The sequence below is a fragment of the Lissotriton vulgaris genome, chromosome 10 (assembly GCF_964263255.1).
Source record: "Lissotriton vulgaris chromosome 10, aLisVul1.2, whole genome shotgun sequence".
Classification (NCBI taxonomy): domain Eukaryota; kingdom Metazoa; phylum Chordata; class Amphibia; order Caudata; family Salamandridae; genus Lissotriton; species Lissotriton vulgaris.
The window spans coordinates 1,082,373,951-1,082,398,616 of record NC_141698.1 but is presented as its reverse complement, the minus strand read 5'-3'; positions in this window follow the sequence as shown (position 1 = coordinate 1,082,398,616).

Below are 24,666 nucleotides of genomic sequence, written 5' to 3'. Positions count from 1 at the left end.
CAGGTTTGGTGGATGTGATTAATCATGAGTGACGTCTTCGATTGAGATTCCTGTGTGATAAAGTGTGGTTTCTGTATGGTAGAAGTATGTGGTCTTGCAGGGGAGCCTTACAGTGCAATACTGATAAAATATGCAAAGATGGAACCCGGGTACTGTCTCAGTAGACCTGCTCTCAGTGTACTCTCTAAGTATACCTTCTATCAGTCCTGGTGGAGTGACAAGGAGCATACAGGCTACTTAGAGGAACAATTGTGAAGCTTTTCAGCAACATGAACAATAAGTTATTGACACACATTGAGAGGATTCCAACACAACTTTAGAAAAATGTCTCTGATTTTGATATATTTTTAGATACAAAAATGAAATCAATATATACAGTATGACCAGAGCTATCACTTTTCAAACAATAAATAAATCAATACTTTGCAATGCGAAAAATATTAACGTTATGTTCAGTGGGAAAACACATATATGCAGTTGATACTTTAAAGTTGTCGGTAAAGTTCTTTTACTCAGGATACTCAACTGGGTGGAAGAAAACAAAATTCTTACCGATTTCCAGGCCGGTTTTAGAGTAGGTACTGGAACGATAGAGCAAGCTTTTAGGCTTATGATGATTTATTGGAAGGTGGTAGTGATAGGCAAGGGCAGTCTTTATCTCGCATTCATCGATTTAAAGTCTGCCTTTGACCTTGTCCCTAGGCACTTGTTATGGAAGGTTCTGGCCAACATGGGGCTGCCACAGTATCTACTATCCCTACTAGTCAGGCTCCATCAGGACAGCTTTGCCCAAATTAGGTGGGGTTCTGGAGGGGAGAAAACAGGCTGTATTCCGGTCGAGAGAGGGGTCCGCCAGGGATGTGTTCTGGCTCCCACCCTTTTTTCTTTGTACATCAATGGGGAGGTTGAGCATCTACTTAAATCTCCATCTGACGAACCATCCCTGGCTGGGGCACGCATACCGACCCTCCTCTTCGCGGATGACACGCTCTTAATCTCTAAAACCCCAATGGGACTACAGAAACTCTTGGACAATTTCCAATCATTTTGCACTGACCGGGGCCTGGTAATAAATACCAATAAAACAAAGTACCTGGTCCACAATCCCCCTAAACAGCAAGTGCGTCCCCCCATCTTAAACACTGAGCCCCTAGAAAGGGTAAAAGTATTTGACTACTTAGGGATACGCCTTTCAGACAAAATGGATTGGACGCCCCATCTAGACAAGATGCTGCTGAGCCATAAAAGGATCACAGGTGCCCTCTTGAGGGAGCAACGTTCCAGTTCGTTCAAACCAATAGGAACAGTCCTCGAGATCTACGCTGCCAAAGGTGTCAGCTCTGCCCTTTATGGAGCTGAACTTTGGGGCTCTGCATCTACCGAAGCTCTACAAAGATCTGAGAATAATTTCTGTAGACAAATAATGTCCCTCCCTCAAAGTACCCCACTTTTACCCTTATTCATGGACCTTGGCTGTACCCAGATCGGCGAAATTGCGAAATTTCGCCCTCTCTTACTATGGGCCCGTATTTGGCGGGTAGAAGAACTTAGTGGCTACGCCAGAGGTCTTGAAGAAATAATGGCATCACCGCACTGGGCCAGAATGAAATGGTTAAAAGATATGAAAATCCTATTGTCCAACTTGGGCCTACTCGATTCTTGGTTAAGCAGAACTTCACCTCCAAAACAAACACTCAAAAAGCTCTATCGGGATTGGATTTGCTCCCAATGACACTCCAGCACGTCCATTGGCAGACTTACAGAGGACTTTTTGATGTTTAAAGACTGTCCCAGGCGAGAACCCTACTTAGACATAATCGGGAAACCTTTTGCCCGGTCTTTGTATTTTAGATTTAGAACGGGTACTTTGCCACTGAATACCTTTACCAAAACGTGGAAATCCTGTACAGGCAAAACTGATTTGTGTCCATCATGCTTAGCTCACCCAGAGACATTAGCCCATTTCCTATTTGTCTGTAAGGAATATGCTAACCCAAGAAGGGTGTGGTTGAAGAATCTATGCCGTCAGCTGGGAACCAGGAGCCATGATGTGGCAATTAGGATACTTGTTTCGGATAGCTATGTACCCTATGTGTGTGCCCTAGCCACATTTTTATCCTGGGCTTGGGCTATTCGAGCCAGAAAGCTAAAATACTCTGTTTAATTCCTTTTTAAAGAATATTTATTCTAGCAATGTCTCACTTATTGTCATCAATTGGCTATGTGTTAATAATTTTACTGTTTCGCTTTTATGATAATGAAATTTTATCGAAATAAAGCTTTTTGACTTTGACTTTGACTTTGACTTTAAAGGGTGAGTTCAATGGAACCCACTCGGAGTTAAGGTCTCTGAAGAAAAGTTCATAGTAGCTAGCACAATTTTACTTCTTTAAAGTGAATGAGGTGCAGAGGTGCACTTTCAGCTGTCAAACGGAGCTGTAAATCAGAATTGCGGTGTTGAAATAGTTACTTAAGCACAATGGTACTTGCATGTGTGAGTTGAGCAAAACCCTTTAGAATTAAAGCAAGGAGCTGGTCCTGGACCAATCTACCTCGCTCGGGGGCTAGGTGTAGAAGTGCTCTTGGCTACCTGTGGTGCTGAACAGGATCTGTGGCCAGAAGAACTGGCAGGTGTCCCAAGAAAGGGTAAGAAACACATGCAAGATCTTTATGATGGAGCCACAGGAGTGGTTGGTTCTTTGAGCAGATATATCTCTGCTTTCTAAGCATTCAATCAAGCAGGTTGTCATTGAACTTAAAACCAACAAGCCTTGGTATCTTCAAGCACTCTGGTTAGAGAAATATTTATCCAGAGAACCAGGGGAATGGTGTAGAAAGCTGAGCCCCACTGAGGGTTGGGACAACAGTTCCCAGAATCCACCTACACAAGGACTTGGAGCAGCCATGTCAGGTGGCTTGGGGTGCAAGACTTTAAGGTTGTGGACTTTGCAGTTTGTGCCTGCCAACTGCAGGGGACTAGATCCTCTAAACCAAGGGAGTTCTTGTGATGTCTGGGGTTTGTAGAGGGGTTTACATTCCTTTGCTAACTAAACTCTTGCCATGACCAAGTTGAAATCCAGCGAGTACAGGGTGGCTACCACAGGTGCACCTCTCTTATTGGACTCCTACTATGTTGTGTAACGGGTCTCTTGGTATCATGATCAACCTGAGGTTCTGGTGTCTGGGGTGCCCCTTAAATCCTAGATTTTGAGAATGTTAGTGGGTGTGAGGTCTTGTAATGGCCGGATTTTCCGTTTAGATGGGATCAGCCCCTAGGGGCCCCTCTAACCCAGCCAGAACGTACTCACCTCCCTCCTTAGAACGTATTCACAATGGATAGAAATATATATATATATATATATATATATATATATATATATATATATATATATACTACTATTATAAAGAGAGAACTGTGACCTTTGAGCCAGATAAACTCGAAAACTACACCACCAATCCAAACACCCAATACATGTTTGAAAACGTCAGGACAAGCAGAAGGACATAGGCTATTTATAAAAAAATATATACCTTATTTTAAAAATGTACGATTAAAAAAAAAGTAGTCCCTTGGAAGTAGCACCGGCTGGCCACGACGTGCGTGCTGACATCAGCAGCGCGGGGAGGAGCGGCATACCGGAGCCCGAGGAACAGCGGTGGACATGAGCCCCCCTCAAGTCCTACGGATCCACAGTGTTTCCTTAGCCCCTGCGCCTGAAGAGTGGAGCCTATCAGAATGAAATGCTGGATTGCTTTTGGCAGCGAGGAGTTGTGCAGAAGATGGGAAAGAACCCTCCAGTGATCAGTAGCTGGAGCGGAAGGGTTTACTCTCTCTTGAGCTACTGAAGTACAGTCATAGGTACGTACCTTCTTGGTCCTGCGCTGTTGCAGCCCCAGTAACAGAGTAGTCGGAGACATTTGATCCCTCAGATAGACAGTGCCACGGCTTTTGCCGACGGGGTAGCAAGCTTGCCTAGCTACAGGGTTTGAGATGATTATTAGTCACACCTGCCTCCTAGGATGGGTGATGGGGCACCTGAGGGTTCACTGAAGGTGGTACAAGAATCCCATGGATTTCCAAGGGTGGGTTGTTTTCAAACAGCAACGCACAGGGCACACATATAAACCTTAGTATTTTCCGTGTACTGCAATGAATGCTTACTTTCGTTGTCTATTATTCAAACCTAACAGCTGCATGTCACAAACATCTAGCTTTTTGCTGTAATATTCGTAAATAAACGAGCCTACACCAAGATAACATTGCATGCAATTGGCCTTGCAAGCTCGGTGCTAGCTACTTAAAAAAAAATCAGAATCCCAGAAACCAATAATCCCAGAGGAAATCTTCGGAAAAAAAATACTACCTTTAAGATTCCAGAAATATAGCATCCCTTGTTTTTATTCAGTAATAACATCTAAATAAAAATGTAAAAACGTGACAATGTCGCAATAGGAACTATGAAAGACATCTGGATTCCAAGTTGCTGCTTACATGCCGATTCTCACTACCAATTAGAAGTGTTATTTGTAATATATTTGGGATAGTAGAGCTATATATTTGACTGTCTATTGGGTGGATTGGTTGGCACTCATTGGTGGTCTGCCTCTTGATAGACAGGACCCGGCTTCACATCACCTTGCATGGCAGTGAGAACAGGGGCATAACAGGCTGTTTCACGTACCTTATGAGCGTAATTAACTTTCCATTTATTTTGTTTGTCGTATCAATGAAATCAATACTTACAATAAAGAGAATTATTAGCTCGACAAAGCTAAAAACCATCTACTGGGACACTTCATTTATTGTATGGCCACTCAGCTACTCGGAGCCTCAAGGCGACTAGGAGTAAAATCAGAATTTATTTTGGAGTACCTCCTCGAAGCCCACACCTTCATGATTAACAAGGCTATAAGAATTCTTAAATAAAATGACATTCTAAGATTTTACTACATATATATGTCCAATAAGCTAAAACCAGAGAATTCGGAGACCTGAGTCACTTTTGATTAATACATTATATTTCATAGGTACAGAGTGATGTAAAAATCATTTCAAATTTACATTGAGATAATACAGCAAATAATTAAAAAAAAGATTGCACAAAAGCATCTTCTATACTACTATTATAAAGAGAGAACTGTGACCTTGGAGCCAGGTAATCTCGAAAACTACACCGCCAATCCAAACACCCAATACATGTTTGAAAACGTCAGGACAAGCAAAAGGACATAGGCTATATATAAAAACAAATATACCTTATTTAAAAAATTTACGATTAAAAAAAAGTAGTCTCTTGGAAGTAGAGCCGGCCGGCCGCGACGTGCGTGCTGACATCAGCAGCGCGGGGAGGAGCGGCGTACAGGAGCCCGAGGAACAGCGGTGGACATGAGAGCGGGGAGGTGCGGCGCTGAAATGTCTACACAGAATGAAAAGCGAGGAGCGGTGAGCGTCCGACAAGCGGTGAGGCGGAGCGGCGCTGAAATGTCTCCACAGAATCAAAACGGAGGAGCGGGGAGCGTCGGACAAGCAGTGAGGCAGACCGCTGAAATGTCTCCAAATGTCTCCACAGAATCAAAAGGGAGGAGCGGTGAGCGTCGGACAAGCGGTGACGCGGATAAGGGGAGAGACAGAATCAAAAGGGAGAATCTGTGAGCGTCGGACAAGCGGTGAGGCGGACAAGCGGTGAGTAATATTGAAATGTCTCCTCAGAATCAAATCATCGCTGTGTGTTGGGCTGCTGATGCAAGCCCCATCTCTATGCTAACGTGATGTAAGGTTAAAATGGGAGGCCCGAGCAGTGCAACACTCTGCATTAAGTAATGCGATTGATTGACACAGTCAGCAAAGTTGATAAAAAAAGGCTTTAGAGACAGAATGTCAAGTGGGATTTAGTAAAAACAGTCATTGGCAAACGTCGGGGCGGGCGGGGGCCATGAACACTGATTGCTCCCAAGCCTTTTGCTCCCGGACAACGTCGGGGCGGGCTGCTAGTATATATACATATATATATATATATATATATATATATATATATATATATATATATATATATATATATATATATATATATATATATATATGTACGTGTCGTACCTAAGGATGGGGAAATAGCAATAAACATGCATAGGTTTTCTACAATATCTTATTCACATCAGTTAGTCTCGCGGCCACTCCGACCCAGACTGATCTACCCCAGGGCAGATATGACACACAATCCGGTGTGTCTACACATGGGCCTGCAGAACCCAATGCTCTCTTTTCCAAACGGTTTACAATCCGGCAAACCTACACGTTGTAAATCCCCCCAACGCTCTCACTTACACACGGTCGCAATCCGGCGAACCTACACGTTGGTAATCCACCCCAACGCTCTCACTAACGCCGCATATCAACGACGACCACATTCCTATGAGCATCTATCGGAACAATTTCTCATTTGTCTACTTGGGATAAAACTATAATAATAGAATTTAGTACGGTTTCCGAATGGTATGATGTACCTCTTATTCTTGGCATCAAAGGTCCACTCGCTCCCTATTTATTTGATCACCACTTACCTGATCGGGATTACTCATCCGTTCATATAAACAACAACCAACTAGAAGCCCCATTTACCAAGATTGAACAAGAATACACGGCACATATCAGTTCACTAAGAACTAGGGTATTTATTGTCAATAAACATATAACACAGTACTATGCAACACAGATTATGCAAAGAAAAGGTAAAGATTAGAATGCGCGCTCATTACGGAAAGGACGGAGGTCACCTTAATAATGTGAAGTCGGGACTCGGCAGTCATCTAGGTTCCCTTCTCGTCTCTGTGTCTTGGCTCGTCTCGCAGTCACACCCCAGCCGTCACAAGTACACGTCTGCACCGCTAGGCTCAATCTCGTCTGCTTCCCTCCAAGCCACTGGAACCTTGCTGGTTATTAGCTACCGTATCTCTCTCTCTCTCTGTTTCAGTGTGCTCCGCGCTAATTCTCCTTCAGTCTTTCTCAGAGAGTCTCGGTCTTAAATCTTTCTCGGACTTCAAAGATGGCGACTGTCCGTTATGAAATAATTAATGGCAGAGATGCTAACGGCTAGCTGCCGCCTACGAACTAACTCTCGACTGTCTAACACCTTCGCTAATATCAAAGCCCGTTCCTTCATGGAAAGCTACGGCCAGTAACCTGCCGCCCACCAAATTCTTGTACCTCCCCGTACCAAGGACACGTTCCCAGCCGGCCGGCCTGAAGTTGTGTCTTCGGAGTGGAGAAAAATACATTCCTTCGATAAGGGCCAGCCTGAGCCGGTTCTCTCCAAGCGAACAACAGCTTGAAACTAAAACATTACACTTGACCTAGAAGGCCTCTCGAGCTACCAGGCAGAGGGCAAGATGGAGTCTGTCTCGTTTAAGGCCTACAGGGCCCACAATACGCATAACTCCATGGAAAATATCCTAACACGCTAGCAAAAGGGCAGATCATAATTAATACTTATATATCTATCCCCTAGCTTGAATTCATAAGCCCTACTCTAAAGAAAGGGGCACGAAAATACTCTACTATATAGACGACAGAGGTCCTATCTATAGTCCTAATCCCTATGCTATAAGGGTGATAGACTGGAGTCACTCTCCATCATTCTCCCTCTTAAAGGAGCCAAAAAAGGTCAGCCATTACAGGTCTAATAGCCATTTGGAACCATGTCCTGTGGCTAATCCACCTCAGTAGTAACAACATCCTGATGTTGTATGTCACTAAAGTTAGTCAGAACCTGTTTCAGCCTAAATTCAAGATTGCCAGAACCATCCTCAGCGGTTCACCTCAGCAGCCAACCCATGGAAGTGGGGTCAGCCTTGTGGAGGTGCATGCCTCCTGCATAGCGAATTTCCCGTCTGCCCATGAAATACAGTGCCTGGGGCAGGGGAAGGGTTTGTCCTCGAGCTGGGGACTGTTAAATTGACCAGTGTCATGAATGAAGCCTATGAGGCTCACTGCATTGCCAGTTTGTTGGACTTGGCCCTCTTCCCTGATATTGTTTTGCTTTTCGCTCCCCTAATTCAGGATGTCCCCCCATCGTAACAAAGTTGTATAGGCCCTGTGAGGTTGAGATGCCCTGTGTAATATTAAAATCAGTGCTAAGGTGCAGGTGCTCTCTTCCCCCAACATGGCTGCCACTGACCCCTGCTACTGCAGAGTGGACTTGATAGTAGCACCCTAGTTGCCAGGAGCTGGCTGGAGCCCTTAAACATTGTTGCCATACCAGCCTGCCTTCCCTGCCCATAGCTAGAGTGAGGAAGCTCCTGGAACCTTCCGGAATAGGGGAGTAGTCACCAACTGCCATCTCCGAGAGTGGTCACCTGACCTGGGACTATAAAAGAAAAAGGAGAGACACTTTCCAGTCAGTTGGGGCATCACTGACCTGGGGGACCCTACGCAGGATACTTAGGCGGTAGGGCCTAGTCAGAAACCTATACCACTGGGGGTGACAAGGTTTAGGCGTTGCCCACCAAGCTGTGTGAGGAACACTGAACTAGCCCACTGATCTGGCCCGGCGGGAGGGGAACCCAGGGGCCACCTACAGTGACCTGCTGAGGAAACCTGTCAGCAGCCTTCAACTCAACCCCCCTTATTCAAGCAACCAAGAATCTGCTTCCACAAAAAGGGCGCCAGAACCACCAAGAGCCAAGAAGAAACCGAACTGACCAGGACTACTGGGGATCAACCAGGTACTGGGCTGTGCCATCTCTGCCCCCTCTGTTTGCACCTGTGGCCCCTGCGCTGTCCTGCCTTCACTGCCTACCCAGCGCTCCCCTACTGTGCCCCCTTGAGAAGCGCTGAGGTCCTGGAAGCTATTGTGCCTTGAAGCGCTGTACCTGAGAAGCGCTATTACTCAGACTGCCTGTCCTGCTAGAACTGTGTGACTGCCCCCATAGCGCGTGTCACCCAAGCGCTGGGCCCCCAGGAGAAGCGCTGCGAAGCCTTGCTAGCTCTGTGTTTTGAAGCGCTGAGGAGAAGCGTTGGTGGCACCACTCACCGCCGCAGCTTTTGCCGCCCCGCCAGAGGCTCAGGCGCCGTTTGCGGCCTCTGCGGCCCAGAAGCGCCTACCTCATCACCCCCACGGTGGCCCCCGGGGGCCAGGAGAGGGTTGCCGTAAATCTTAGTCAGGCCGCGCTAGGCCCTGTAGCCTGTCTCCACCATCACGTGACGGGGGCGTCGTCCTGGATCCCGCCCCGTCAAACGCCGCACAGCCATTAGTCCTGGCTGGCGCACCCCCATTATCTGCGCCCCTATTGGCCGTGAGAGCCAGGTCCTTCCTTGTCATCCTTCCCATTGGTCCCCCACACCGCTGACATCACGACAGGCCCGGGAACCAGCATCTTCACCATCGGAGGGCTCCGGAAGAGCCTGAGAGCCCCTCCGAGCTGTTACACCCTCGGGCCGGCCCTACCATCAGCACGGGGCCCGTGCCGCCCTGCTGCGCCTGCAGCCAGCCCCTCTCACCCCGAGGCCTGCTGACATCGCCGCAAGGGGCCAAGGAGGCCTGAAGGCTACAGGAGGCCCCGAGTTCGCCCCTTCCCCTGGGGAATACTGTTGTTGGGCCCCGTTGGCCCTGTGAAATCCTTCCCAAGTACTGAAACTGTCTCGGAGCCCCAAGAGACACCTTTGAGGCCTAAGTTGGTCCAAGTTAACCCCTGGTTGGGGAAAGTAGTTGGTTACAGGCGACTGTTAGACCCTACTACCAGGAGTGTGGTGATTGCCTTACATAATGTTACTCCTGAGTAAGGAAATGTTTATACCTGCCGTAAGAGGAGGTTCACTCTGATTTAAGGATGTTGCCTAGTTTTTAATCGAAATGTCTATCCTGGCCTGATGTAATGTTCATACTGCTTATTTATTGAGAAGCTGATTGCGACCTCATGCACCAGATCTGCCCCTGCTAAATGCTATATTGATGGAGGTTTCCACTAGTGAATTTCTTGCAGGGGGTGATACGATATAATTTTGACAAAGAAGGTATTACTGTGTATTTTCTTACAGGTGCTGACTAGGAGCAAGGCTGATGCCAGGCCTACAGTTATTTACTATTTATTATTTATCTATTTATCTATTTATGGCTGAGTAATGAAAAGTATACTCTTTTAATGGAATGCGAATTGAGTTAAAGCTACCTTGATTACCTGATCGCCCCGAATGGTCTATCAGCCGTGACCTTAATCCAGATAAAAGTACATTGTTTTAATCAATCTCACTGGTGTGGTCTCAGTCCTTGTGTGTGTTACCTGTCTCAGTGGATGTGTGTGCTGTGAGGTCACTTTACGCCTAAGCTTCGGGTGCCTACGCGCTCGGGCCAAGCTACCCCCCGGGGACCTGGTGACCCCAGTTCCTACACAGTTCAATTCACTAGTCATCATGTGTAGGCGGAGGTGTCACGTCCTGCTCACACAGGTCCATTGTCTCTGACCTCCGGGAGCAACACCATCTTCCAAGCATGAGGTCAGACTTATGTGTGGGCAGCAAGGCTTCGAAAATTCAGCCAAGGCATGGGAACACTGATTAAATTAGGTGGGCACTTTCTGAAGTGCCACCTAAGTAGACGCTGGTTACACCACAACGCCACCAGTGTGTCAAGGAGTAAAAAAGCACACACTTGAAAGAAATCAGCTGGGCCATCAAAGAGCTGGACATAGAGGTAATGTCTCAATGCCAGCCCATGTTATCCGATGGGGCAACAATCACTTGCGATGGAATTACGTTTAGAACACTACCACATGGCACTATTTTAATACTGATAAATATGATGCCTCAGAAGATAGCTTGAGGTACCGACGGAAAGTGCGCATGGTCCAGGTGAGGTGAGGTCCATTTCCCTACCAACAAGGAATTCACGGTAGAAATCTATTCTAGTTTTTGCTTATTTAACCCCCCTGGGGGCATCCTGCATGAGCCGGTCTTGGTGCCAGTCATGGAATGGGATTTGAAGGCGTGGTGCCAATCTAGAGCGGAGATTACTTTGAAGAATCATTTACTTAAGTGCGTCAGCCAAGCACTCACCGGGGGCAGGGAGAGGAAGCCCTGCAACGAAGCCGCCACCGCCACGAGTCACCAGCTGCTGGGATCAGCGCCGCCGCCCCGGGACCACAACTCCCGGCTGCCACAGCGGTGGCGCAGCTTGAGTGACGCACCGCAGCGCCAGGAGGCGCCATAAACAGCGCTCTGCCCGGCGGAGCGGGGGGGACAGCCAAGCACTCACCGGGGGCAGGGAGAGGAAGCCCTGCAACGAAGCCGCCACCGCCACGAGTCACCAGCTGCTGGGATCAGCGCCGCCGCCCCGGGACCACAACTCCCGGCTGTCACAGCGGTGGCCCAGCTTGAGTGACGCACCGCAGTGCCAGGAGGCGCCATAAACAGCGCTCTGCCCGGAGGAGCGGGGGGGACAGCCAAGCACTCACCGGGGGCAGGGAGAGGAAGCCCTGCAACGAAGCCGCCACCGCCACGAGTCACCAGCTGCTGGGATCAGCGCCGCCGCCCCGGGACCATAACTCCCGGCTGCCACAGCGGTGGCGCAGCTTGAGTGACGCACCGCAGCACCAGGAGGCGCCATAAACAGCGCTCTGCCCGGCGGAGCGGGGGGGACAGCCAAGCACTCACCGGGGGCAGGGAGAGGAAGCCCTGCAACGAAGCCGCCACCGCCACGAGTCACCAGCTGCTGGGATCAGCGCCGCCGCCCCGGGACCACAACTCCCGGCTGCCACAGCGGTGGCGCAGCTTGAGTGACGCACCGCAGCGCCAGGAGGCGCCATAAACAGCGCTCTGCCCCGCTTCGCGGGAGGCGAGCAGCACGCCGAGCTAAGCCCGGGCAACAAAGGGCGGGCCCTCTGTGGCCCTCAGTGGACCGATTAGGACGGGACGGGCCACCCCCCTTGTAACTTCTGCTAAAGGAGGTATAGTGTACACACAATATTTTTGACTTTTTTCTGTAACATCACTATTTCCACTTTGATCATGCCCTGTAAGGGGGGAACAAGCTCACCTGCGCAGGGGTGTCCAGGTCAAGTGGTGCAAATGCAGCAAACGATTACCACAAGCTCCCTGCCTACTGTTCATGTGACAGACTTAAACTGTCCTTGTTACTCTCCATCTAGTACGCTATCTCCTCCACTAAACTCCCCAAGAATGCATAACCTGTCCCAGTGGAATGAACTAAACAGTCTATGCAAAACAAAGTATGTTAGTGTGGATGCACCCTCTCTCGCCAAAGGCACCTGTACTACAAATACTAAAGGCAGTGCACAGGAATCCCCCTTTTTATTGAACAAAGTCAACACACAAGCCTCTGTACTCTCATGGTTATTACCCGTCAATAGAAAGCATGATGAGGACAATGCCGAAAGGACTCAATCCAAATCCCATAAACCATCTTTAAGCCCCGCATTTTGTCTGTTCATAATCTCCCTACCACCATGGAGACTGATGTCAAACTGGATGAATCAATATCTTATTCCCAGATCTCTCTTCTGACTCAGATTGAACAACTTGTTAAAACCATCATTTCCCCACTAACAGAAAAAATCAACGCTATAGGGGAAAGGCTCTCGGGTCTAGAGAATAAAATCACGGCTATCCTGAAACCCATCGATAATCCAGTAACATCGAACCGACCCCAGCCAACTACCACTGTCCCAACAGCTAAGCGAACTGCCATCCACAAAAGCATGCAAGTCACCCTACAATCCCCTACAATCCCAGATTCAACTACTTCCAAAGCTCCTTTCAAATCTGTTATATCAAGGCCCTCAGAGGTCAAGACAGTACGCAAAGCACCATACATACACCTCCCGCCAGAAGCCGCGCCATATGTGTCCGTCCTCTCAGGAGTTCCAGCACTTGCGATGGGAAAAGCTGAAAGACAGCAGGACCTATTGAACAAAGTTATATTCTGGATGGGAAGAAATAGACCCCTACCACCGGACAAAGACGGCGGAATCCTGAGTGTGAGAAGGGTGGGCTGGTTGGGCCCACTACCAAAAAACATTTCAAGGGACTTGGTACTGGTTAGATTCAGGAACCGGAACATCGCACCATACTTAAGATCTTGTCCACCCCAAGAAGGGGATGGCCCAATACATATTTGGGATCTACTTGACTTATATCCCTGTATGCCAAATATCCCCCGGTTAGGACCAACAATAGCCTACCACCACCCGTTGGGTGGGGAAGTCCAGGTACCCAGTGGTATTAGTTTCTCTGTTTCTAACAGATTTGATCCATTGTACATCTGTCGTAATTTTTGAGTCTACTCACCTTAAAGGACAAACCCGTGTATCTTACTCCAGATAGGGATAAACCCCTTGAATAACATGTCACACCACTGAACTCTGAGGTTGAGGTTATGTCTTTTTTGAAATTGAAGTTATGTTATTCTTGAATGCACATATTTATTTTTAATGACTGTCATTTTTTGTACGCTTTTATGATTTTAAAAAAACAAAATCGAATAAAGCTTTCTAATAAAAGAAAAAAAAAATGATGTTGATATACACCAAGATATGCACACAGACACTCCCCAAGCAACCTCCAATCACTATGATCGACGAGGCATAGAAAGGAGACGGACCACAGGATCTGGCCTCAGTTGTTCTTTAATGGCACAGGTAAAACAACAGCAGCAATTTACGCGTTTCGGGCTCGCGGGCCCTTGATCACATGCAAATTGTTACTTAATTTACAATTATTATATATGCTGTGAGTACAAAAGACACGCCCCCTGAGTCAAATGGCATCAGCGATCACATGATCATAGACATAGTAAATAAACTAGTAGTTCTTTATGAGTTGCCATGTATAGAGTGCATAAATGCAAAAACAGTAGAAGAAAATGGAGGTGGCAAGATAAACAATTCAAGATTTTAAATCGTATAAGCTTTCACATAACGGCTTAAATGCTCATTGCTGAGTATATATCTACAGCGAACTGGTAAGCCCAGAATCTTCCCGGATAAATCCTTTACTTGCTCATCCCTCCATGGTTACTAATAAACTTTAACCATTGTCAGTATTTCAAAACACTAAATTTGCAATTCAGGGGAAATGTAAAAAACATTATAACGTGCAAAAAAACATTTTTTTAGTTTTTAAAAAAATATGCAATCTAATGTAAACATCACATAACATTTTTATATATATATAATTAGAAGTAACTCCATAACCAATTGTGCAAAAGTAGCTGTGCAAATACGGAAGTGCAAAGAATTTTCAGAATAAAGTGCCACGTGAAGGATGATGGGATATAGAAACTGTGTTAAAAATGTTGATGACAATATAAAATCCAGGAAAAAACCTAAATTCATTGTTAAAATCACATATAAAGTCACAATTCTAAAAACACCCTATTACATCCAATATATAAAAAGTGTGAACACCATATAAAATCAGGAAGAGAGAGCAGAATTTCATTATATATACAACAAGATGATGAAGCTATTTAGTGGGGCAACAGGGAACCTGACTGCCAAATAGAATTTTAATCAGAAACTAGAATATCAAGTGCACCAAAGCCGGAATTTCAGGTAGTACAATACTTTGTGGTAGGGAACCTAAACACCAGTATTGTTCCGCCTGGGCCAAACTCAAAAAGCAGGGCATATACTATCCAGACATCACTTAGTAGCCACAAGAGCTGAACCGCATGTACAAAACACAGATGGAGTTCTAAAGGAAGGTATACATGTCCTCAGAATTATTCAAACCATTAGGCCATTTACTATCGAATTCTAGGATCATGATAGTCTCCAACTGCCTCAGCTTCTGTTCCCTGTTACCACCCCTACGCAATTTTGGAACAGCACCTACTACAAAATACGATAGGCAGGCCACGTCATTATTGTGTTTTTTCTTAAAATGGCGTGCCACCGGGTAGGTGGGGTCATTGTGCAGGATGGCTCTGAGGTGCTGTAGGATCCTGACGCACACCTGCAATTTAGTACTGCCAATGTAATTAAGGCCGCAGGTGCATGTCAGAACATATACTGCAAAATCAGTTTTCCAGTTGAAGCTGCCAACAATGGGAATATCTTTTTGTTGAAAAGGCGTTCGATAGTGTGTTTTGTTACTTCCAAATTTGCAAGCCCTACAGGTGGAACACTTGCGAAACCCTGTGACAGGCTTTAACCATATACTGGTCTGTCGTGTTTCTGGGCTACTAGTATCAAGCAGAGATCCCATGTTTCTTGCCCTTCGAAAGGTAACTAATGGCTTGTCAGGCAACTGCAGGCCTAGTAGAGAATCAGTTAGCAGAATAGGCCAATTATTTTTCATAATTGATCTAATCTTATTTTCTTAGTTACTAAAAGACGCGATTAGCCTAGGACAGTCATAGGGGACAAAAGTAGGTGTTTCTACACTCTCTGTTTCTTCACTGCTAGCTGCAGCTGACTGAAAAAGACTCTCCCTAGGGCGCGTCTCTGCCTTAGTTAATGCCTGCTGCAATAAAGCGTTAGAGTAGCCCCGCTCCCTGAGTCTAGCCTTCATTTCCAGTACACATTTGTCAAATTCAATGGGTGAACTACATATTCTTTTTAGCTGTAGTATCTCCCCAAACGGAATACTCCTTATTGTATGTTTGGGATGGAGACTGGCAGCATGCAGGGTGGTGTTACCCGCCGTGGGCTTTCTGAAAAGTGTGGTTTCTAGTCTATCATTCTTGACAAAAACCTTCACATCAAGGAACTCCATTTCCTGTTTGCTGATTTTCGACGTGAACTTAAGATTAAGGGAATTGTCGTTGATCTCATTGACAAACATAGTTGCCTCATCCTCATCTCCCTGCCACAGAATGAAAATATCGTCTATATATCGAAGATATTTCACAACTTTTTCTTGAATCCACACTTTGTGCTGGGTATTCAGGACCTGTTCCTCCCACCAGCCCACGTGTAAACACGCGTAGCTGGGGGAGAAACAGGATCCCATAGCCACTCCCCTTACCTGTCTCCACACGTCCTTACCAAACAGAAAAAAATTGTGGTTGAGACACCAATCTATGAGACTAATAGTAACCTTATTATGCTCATAGTACTCAACTGACCTTTTGCTCAAAAAGTATGCTACGGCTTGCAAACCACTGGTGTGTCCAATACCCGTGTAGAGAGACTCTAAATCTGAACTTATCAATAGCATATCATTATTCCACTCCAATTCATCAAGTTTTTTCAAGAAGTCACTTGTATCTTTAACAAAACTGGGCAGCATGCACACCATCTCCTGTAAAAAGAAAACAATATATTGTCCCACATGTTCACTAGCACTCTTTATGGCCGAAATAATAGGTCATCCTGGTGTAGGAATGACACATTTGTGAACTTTAGGGATCAAATAAAACACAGGGAGGACAGGGAATTCATTGTGCATGAGTTTGAAATCCTCCATTGAGATCAGGCCCTCCCTGCGCCATTTGTGTAGTAATTTCAAAAGGGTATCTTTAGCTTTCTCATACACTTATGGCTAGATTTCTCATAGCAATGAATATCTTGTAGTTGTCTGTAAGCTTTAATGGTATAATCTTTCTAAGGCCAAATGACAACATTACCACCTTTGTCAGATGTTTTAATCACTATGTCAGTGTTCTTGGAAAGTTTGATCATTAGAGTGGAATATTCTGCCTGCCGTCGATCATACTTCTTTCTGCCCCTATTTTTGGTGGACCTGTACAATTGCTTTATCTCATTGGTAACACAGTCGTGAAAGGTGTCGATTGCATCCTTCGTGGCCAGTGGAACAAAAGTAGATTTGCTCTTGAAAGGGGTTAGTCCAGCTCCTTTTTGCAACCGATTTATTTTACTCAGCCTAGCCTGTGTGCTCAAATTCACATCCGGGCCACATGGCTGCGAGTCTGTTGCATCGTGCAAATCATGTAGCGTTAAAAGGGTGGATACATCACCTGCTATGACGCCCTCACCTTCTATCATGGCATCTTGAGGACGAGAATCAGGCACACCACATTCCTTCAATTTCTGGATCTTGAAGAATTTTTTAAGTTTCAACTTTCTTATAAAGCAAAAAAACATCTATCCGGGTAGCTGCATAATTAAATGGTTGTTTAGGGCAGAAATTCATACCCAGCGATAACAGTTGTTTTTCTGCTGCAGATAAAGTTATCTCCGATAGATTGATGACAGACTTGTCAAATACTTGCGTTTCTTTTGCCACGTTGATTGTTGTTTCTTTTTTGGTTGTTGATTTTTTAATACCTTTGTTTCTTCTCTCTCGCCTTTTTTTGTTCCTGCGGTTGTTGTTGGATTCTTTAGTCGTGGTCTCAAGGATTCCAGTCTTTCCTTGACTAAAAAATCCAATTCCTCCTCCAAATTGAGAATTATTCCAGATTGTGTTGTTGACTCCAAGTCATTGCTTGACCTACTCGAGAGTGATATAGAGTCTACGCTCACAGACTCCTCATTGATGACATTTATCAGAGCCCCAATTGCGGAAGGGTTGGATGTACCATTCCCTTTCGTGCTTTAATGCTGGTGTTTGTCCTCATTCCTTTAGCATTAGGGGATTAGGTTTATCGAAACTGGGTGCCAACATAATCCTCAGGCCCCTCGGCACTCTTCCCACGTCCGCGTATTTATTCAATGAATAGTGTTCCCACCACTTAGTTATCTCAAGTCTTTTATTTTTTCCTAGTTCCTTGAAGAGAGATTTCATTGTGATATTCTCTTGAGCTTCATTACTGCTGGGGATGCTTCTGGGGCCGATTGGTTGCAACCTGACTGGGGTTTCAACATGTTCATATGGGTGCTGTTTATTATACATGCAGAACCACTTCCTTAATTAGGTCAGAGGAGCACTGACACTGCAAGGTCACTGTATGCCAGAATTCCTGCTCAGCTGTTTTCTGTTTTCCGACACGTCCACAAGATGGACAGCCTGATGGCACTTGCCCAGCGGGAATGGGAAAGTTACACCACCAAGCAGGGATTTCACAGATCACCCGCCCTAGGCAAGACTATGTTACGGAGCACTATGTAGGAGCACTGTTTTAGCACAATGGTGGACTTGTTCATCTTTTTAGCTATTCTCCTAATGGTAATTACATTATTCAGTTTCCTTTTATTGATCATTACAGCACACACTTTATACTCAAAAATCGCAATGCTGTAATGTATTGTGAAACTGCAGGTTGTGTAATACTTTGGGTATGCATGAGAGTCCAAACAAATAGCTCTAGATTTGTTGCCATGATTCCTTGGGAAATCAGGTTTGTCATCATGTCCTGAGGTTGCACAATCTATCTCCTACCAGGTTAGGTTTGGGTACCAATAGTGCTCTGTGGGCTGGCAGGATTAAAGCCAGCATATCCTGGGGGTGTGCATAGAATCAATCTGGCACAAGCCTGATGTTTATGTTGTCCAATATACACACAGTTTTTACTAGGAAGTATAAAGCCGTACAACAATATTGGAACATCTTAGAACCTACATTTCCTATTACTCAAGTTTACTTTTTCCTACTTTCCGTCCTTGATGGCTGATCCTCACATTTCCTTTCCCTTTGTATATGTCCTTTTTATCCTTGCACTCCATTTCTTTTCCATACTTTTAATTGTTTTCTAATTAGTTTTTCGCCCTAAATCTCTCCTTGCCAATCTTTTAGGGTAGCTCGCTTTCCTCTTTCTGTAATAGATTTCTTGTTGTTACTATCAAATGTGTTCACAGCCATCCTCCTAAGCATATGGTCTCTCCAAATACTCTCCATACTCCATCTTGTCTTCTTTGCTGTGCTCCATAAATTCTCCTAGATGAGATAAATGAATAATCGTCTATTTCCTGTGAGCCCTAGTCATAGCCTCTGTATTATAAAAGCAAATCATGAATTAAATTAAAATAAGATGATTTTAATTAAGCCCTAGTCATAGCCTCTGTATTATAAAAGCAAATCATGAATTAAATTAAAATAAGATGATTTTAATTAAGCCCTAGTCATAGCATCTGTATTATAAAAGCAAATCATGAATTACATTAAAATAAGATGATTTTAAACAAGGGAATATAAATATATATATAATGGGGACATGTGGTTGGCCCATAATAGGGATCGCACCTGCATATACGTATTGTTATTGCCACAATTGAAATATAATTGGCTTGTTGATTTTTCTTCTAGAGTAAGGTGCTTATCGTTTTTGGATATTGATCCTGGGTTGTCGATATAATCGAAATTTCCCCTTTGGACCTACGGTGGTTATTAATCTTCCCACTGTCTACTCTAACCCAGTGAATACCACTTGTATATATATTTTTATCACTTGTTTGGGATGGGGGCGCACATACACAGGAGTTGCCTACTCCGTTGTATGTCATACCACCGACATATGCATAATTACAACATTTGAGATTGTCGCCCTTACAGTAAGGTACACTACCTTTTATAGCTCTTAGTTTAGATGCAGAATTACAATGGGGTACATTACCCCGTCGTGGCACTGGAATTGTTCTGTGTAGAATATGACATGTGTTGATTGCGTCTATGATATACAATTAATTAGCCTCATAAAACTATCCATGTACTAGAATTCAATCCATGCTCTTATTGTGTAATAATATTTCCTTCCAGCTGTTATATGCAGAAATCTGTTTCAGTACATTAAGGTTGCCAGAGATGTTCAATTTTACACAGCATGAGGCGCTTTTGGATTTCTGTTCTGATTATGATTGCTTTAATTATATGTTATTCATTTTTATTAATTCGTATTCACGATTGAGCTCTAAATTTGGAATGTATCCAGCGCGTCAATTGGCTTTGTAGTATTTCTTCCATGTTAATTACAGGCTTATGTAATGTAATGTAATGTAATATAATGTAAGCACACATTTATATAGCGCTATTATCGCTCCATGGAGCATCTTGGCGCTCAACACCCAACCCCGCTGGAATAGGTTGGTGGACAGAAGGCAACTTCACACATTACAAGCTTTACACTAATGCTCTGCAAGCCGCGTCGGAGAGTGAGAAGATCCATGTCTTCAGAGACTTCCTAAATTCGCTCTCCTTGACTATACGCCGAAGCTGAGCTGGCAATTTATTCCAAGCTCTTGAGCCTAGTACAAAGAGAGATTTCCCCCCTTTGGTGGCCAATCTGAATCTGGGAATCACCAGAAGATTTTGATTGACAGACCTCAAGCAGCGTACTGGCACATAGCGTTTAAAGCCATTCAACAGATATCTCGGACCTTGTGACTAAAAGGCTCTAAAGGTGATAACAAGGACCTTAAATAGGACACGCTTGTGGATGGGAAGCCAGTGTAAGATCTTAAGCGCCGCCGAGGCAGATGACCTTCTCGGCTAGCGAAGTACCAGGCGAGCACTTCGCTGGCCGCTTAAGATCTTACACTGGCTGCCCATCCACAAGCGTGTCCTATTTAAGGTCCTTGTTATCACCTTTAGAGCCTTTCAGTCACAAGGTCCGAGATATCTGTTGAATGGCTTTAAACGCTATGTGCCAGTACGCTGCTTGAGGCAGATGACCTTCTTGGCCAGCGAAGTACCAGGCGAGCAGCAGCATGCTGGACCATCTGTAGCCTGTGCAGCACTGCTTTATTGGTGTCTGCATAAAGACTATTGCAGTAGTCCAATCTAGATGTTATCAGGGCTACTGCTACCGTCTTCCTAGCTGCCAGAGGAAGAAGATCAAAAAACTTCCTCAATGATTTGATAATCTGGAAACATGAGCTAGCTACGCCTACCGCTTGCTGCTTGAAGGAAAGTTGGTCATCAAATTTAATACCCAGATTTCGCGCAGAAGAAATAGTATTAGGAGGAGCTTCTGCATCCTCAGGCCACCATTGTTTAGCGGAAAACAGATTTTGGGGTCCAAAGGGCAATATTTCTGTCTTCCCTGAGTTACATTTGAGGTGATTGTTATTCATCCACTCAAATGTAGCCGTGAGACAGTTCATCAAATTTTCTTCAGCCCCAGGCAGCTCCCTATCCAAAACTAGGATCAGCTGCGTATCGTCAGCGTATGATATGACTTCAATCTGATAGGATGCAATCAGCTCAATCACGGGAACCATGTAAAGATTAAAAAGAACAGAACTCAAACTGGCGCCCTGTGGGACCCCTGAACTGATGACCTTTTCTTCAGATTTGTAGTCACCTAGTACTATTACCTGACGTCTCTGAGAGAGGAAGTTAGTAAGCTATGCCAGCACCATTACTCCTATACCTGCGTTTTCCAAACGGTCAATCAAGATGGAGTGTGAGACCGTATCGAAGGACGCCGATAGATTGAGTAAGATCAGGACGGCCTTCTTCCCTTGGTCCAATGCCATTCGTAAAGTCTCTGCTGTAAACAAAAGAGCAGACTCAGTCGAGTGTTTGGACCAAAACCCTGATTGATTGGAGTGCAGGATGTTATTCTCCTCCAAAAAAATAGTAAATTGATATTTAACGAATTTCTCCGTCAATTTGAACACCGCAAGGAGTAGGGAAATGGGACGCAGGTTAGACAGAATAGTTGGATCCGGCAGGGCTTTTTTCTGTAGTGGCATAACCGCTGCACACTTCCAATCACCTGGAATTACTGCTGTAGCCAATGAGGAATTGATGATACTGGTAATAGTTGGGTTTATCTCCTCAACCAAGGTTCGCAGGACCATGGGCGGGCAGGGATCAAATGGAGACCCAGATTTTATGGCTAAAATAGCCTGATGTGAATCCTCCAGGGAGATATGCGTAAATGAGTCAAAGCGAGGAGCGTTAGTTGTCACAACGCCTATCCTCATTGTTTCTGAATATGTCGAAATAGATGGCACGGGTGTAAAATCCTTAACAATATCAGAGATTTTCTTTTCAAAATAGTTTTCTATGGCATTGCAAAGCGGGAGGGAAGGTGGAATCTCCTGAGAGAGTGTAGTGGGGTTGGTAAAACTCTTGACTATCTTAAAGATCTCTTTCTGTCCCTTGTCAGAAGAAGAGATAACCTCTAAGTAGTATGTTTTTTTGCCAGCTTAATAGCGGCATGGTAATTCCTACGTGCAGATTTATATAAATCACGGGCAGCCACCTCATAATTCCTTCGCCACCTACGCTCCAAAGATCTTACTGCGCCCAACACGGTTTTTAAAGCTAATGAAAACCATGGGGCACTCTTTCTATTTGTAGGACAGCGTACATTTCTTTTCTTCTTCCTTATGTCCAAGGATGACCCAAATGTTGCCAGCCACTCACAGTATTGGTAATTATCTGTTAGAGTGCGACCTGTTAGAACAGGTTTATTAGCTCTCAGCTTCTCTAGAAGATCATGCCGTGAGAAGGCAGTTATCCAGTCCGGCTTACGACTGACAGAGTTTAAATTGGTGCTTTTCACCGGTGCCTTCTGTTTCACCAAAAGATGAAATGGAATAAGTTTATGGTCTGACCAGGTTAAAATGTGTGGAGATTTAACTAACAGGCCATCAACATTAGAACAAATACAATCCAAAACATGGCCTGCTGTGTGAGTGGGTTCTAGCGTTAACAAAGTAAGGCCAAGTATATTGATAATATCCATAAACCCACTAGTGCCTGGTTCCTTGGGGGAATCTAGATGGAGATTGAGATCTCCCATCACCGTGCAGTGTGCGAACCTGAGTGTAAGCTCGCTCAGCGCATCTCCAATGCTTTCCAAAAAATCAGCCGATGGGCCAGGTGGACGATAAATCAAAGCACCAGAGAAGGAAAAGGATTCATGGATGGCAAGGCAGAAGGCCATAGCCTCCGCTCCTTTGATGTCTGGCAACTCAAAGGTAGGGCATTTGATAGCGTTACGATGAAAAATTGCAAGCCCACCTCCCCGCTGTGGAACGATTGCATTGGCGATTCAAATGTGATTTTATTGCACTAATTTTCTCCATCTTCGGAAATTTTAAATTGCTTTATTTACAAGTTTTGAGGACATTAGACAATCATTTTTGCAATTGCAGTCTATTGTTTTGGTATTTGTTCCAACTCAATAGTATTTTGTTCATGTTCATAAATCAAGAGGTGTATTTCTATAGGAGACAGGGCGCAATTCCTCAACTTGAGAAAGGCATTGCCGAAACGCGTGGTTGTTTGTGTGCACAAATTAAATCTGTGTACTGTGCTCTGTTGTCCTGCTGGACTTCTTGGTGGGATTTCCTGCTTTGTTCCTGCTTTCTGCTAGGCTAGCTTTCTGCAGGCTAGATGATTTATATATATATATATATGCAGGACCTAGGCTGTTTACAGATAACATATACCGTGGGTCTGGTGGCAGACTGACTCTGTACACCCCTGCTGCATATATATTAACCTTTGGGGGAAAGGTTTAGTCCATAAAATGCTGCAGTCCTTATAAGGCGTGGTGTACTTATAAGGCGTGATGTACTTATAAGGCATTCTGTAATTATTTGGAGTTATGTCCTTATAAGGCTCGTTCATATGAATCAGCGGGAGCTGATGTAGAGAAAGTGTGCGATGTTCCTTGGAGCTATATTAGGGTATGAAATATAACATCTGTTCTTACTGGAGCTGAAAAGAGCTAATTAATATAAATGAGGTGGTTTTGTGTAAATTGTTTGCAATGTCCGTTAGATCAGAAATTTAGTTTTTGTGCAAAATCAAATCTACAACAAGACTTGCAATGAAGGTGTCTGTGGTGTAACAATGTCGCCACTATGTGATGTTCAGGCCTTGCTAATATGAAATTTGAGCTCTAATTTAGAATGAGTTCTACTTTGTAAATGACATTCTATGTTTGGAATGAGAGTTCTAATTAGGAAATAAAAGAATTCCATTAGAATGCAGATTGGAACCACACTTCTAATTTGGATAGTCAGAACTGAGTTTGGAATGCAAACTCTACCCTTGGAATGCCTCTTGCGCAAAACATAAAATGTTTTTTCAGGTTCAAGCAGCAGTTGTGTATGATGTCTAAGGTTCATTTTGTGAGTAGTAATGAGCGGATTCTTAGGCTACAGTTCTGTTGGGCACCTCGTCTCCCCTGGGTACCCAGAACTACCTTCTATTGACTGAATGGGTGTGATGCTCTTGAAGCTGTGTAGAGTCACACAAGGAGTCTATGGCAAGCCGGGCCAGCACAGAGGCATTCACACAGATGAAGACTCAGAGCCCAGCCATAAGGCCACTGCCAGGCTCTGCCAGTCAGTGCAGAAGAAAGATGCAGGGTGTCTTCTAATTCTTGGATCCCACCCTGCCATTTGAATACCTGAATCACACCTGTGAAATGGGCAGAGCAGATAAGAGGAAACAGAATGAAATGCTGTACATTCCTGTGCAGTGCACCAGGTCCGTCTCACCAGCGCCTTAACAGATTCTCTTACAATGGGTTTGAAGGACATTCTTTTTGGCAGCGACATTGAAAGATGACTATTGTTAATTATTGACCACAGTGGCTACAACATCTGCTGAATAATCCAGACAGAGAGAAATTCTGAAACAAATCCTCTGACAGCTTCTGTCTGTCTAGGCAGGTTCAAAATGAAAGTCTGTACGCAATAAAGAGAACACAGGAAACCTTAATAATTAGTTAATTGTTTTTGACTTCCTTCCCTCAATCTTTTGGTTCTGTGATGTCATGTTACAGATGGGCTTACACCTATCAACATAATGTAACACTGGTCTCTCCATGCAGCCTTGAGTGCTATCAGTGTTTC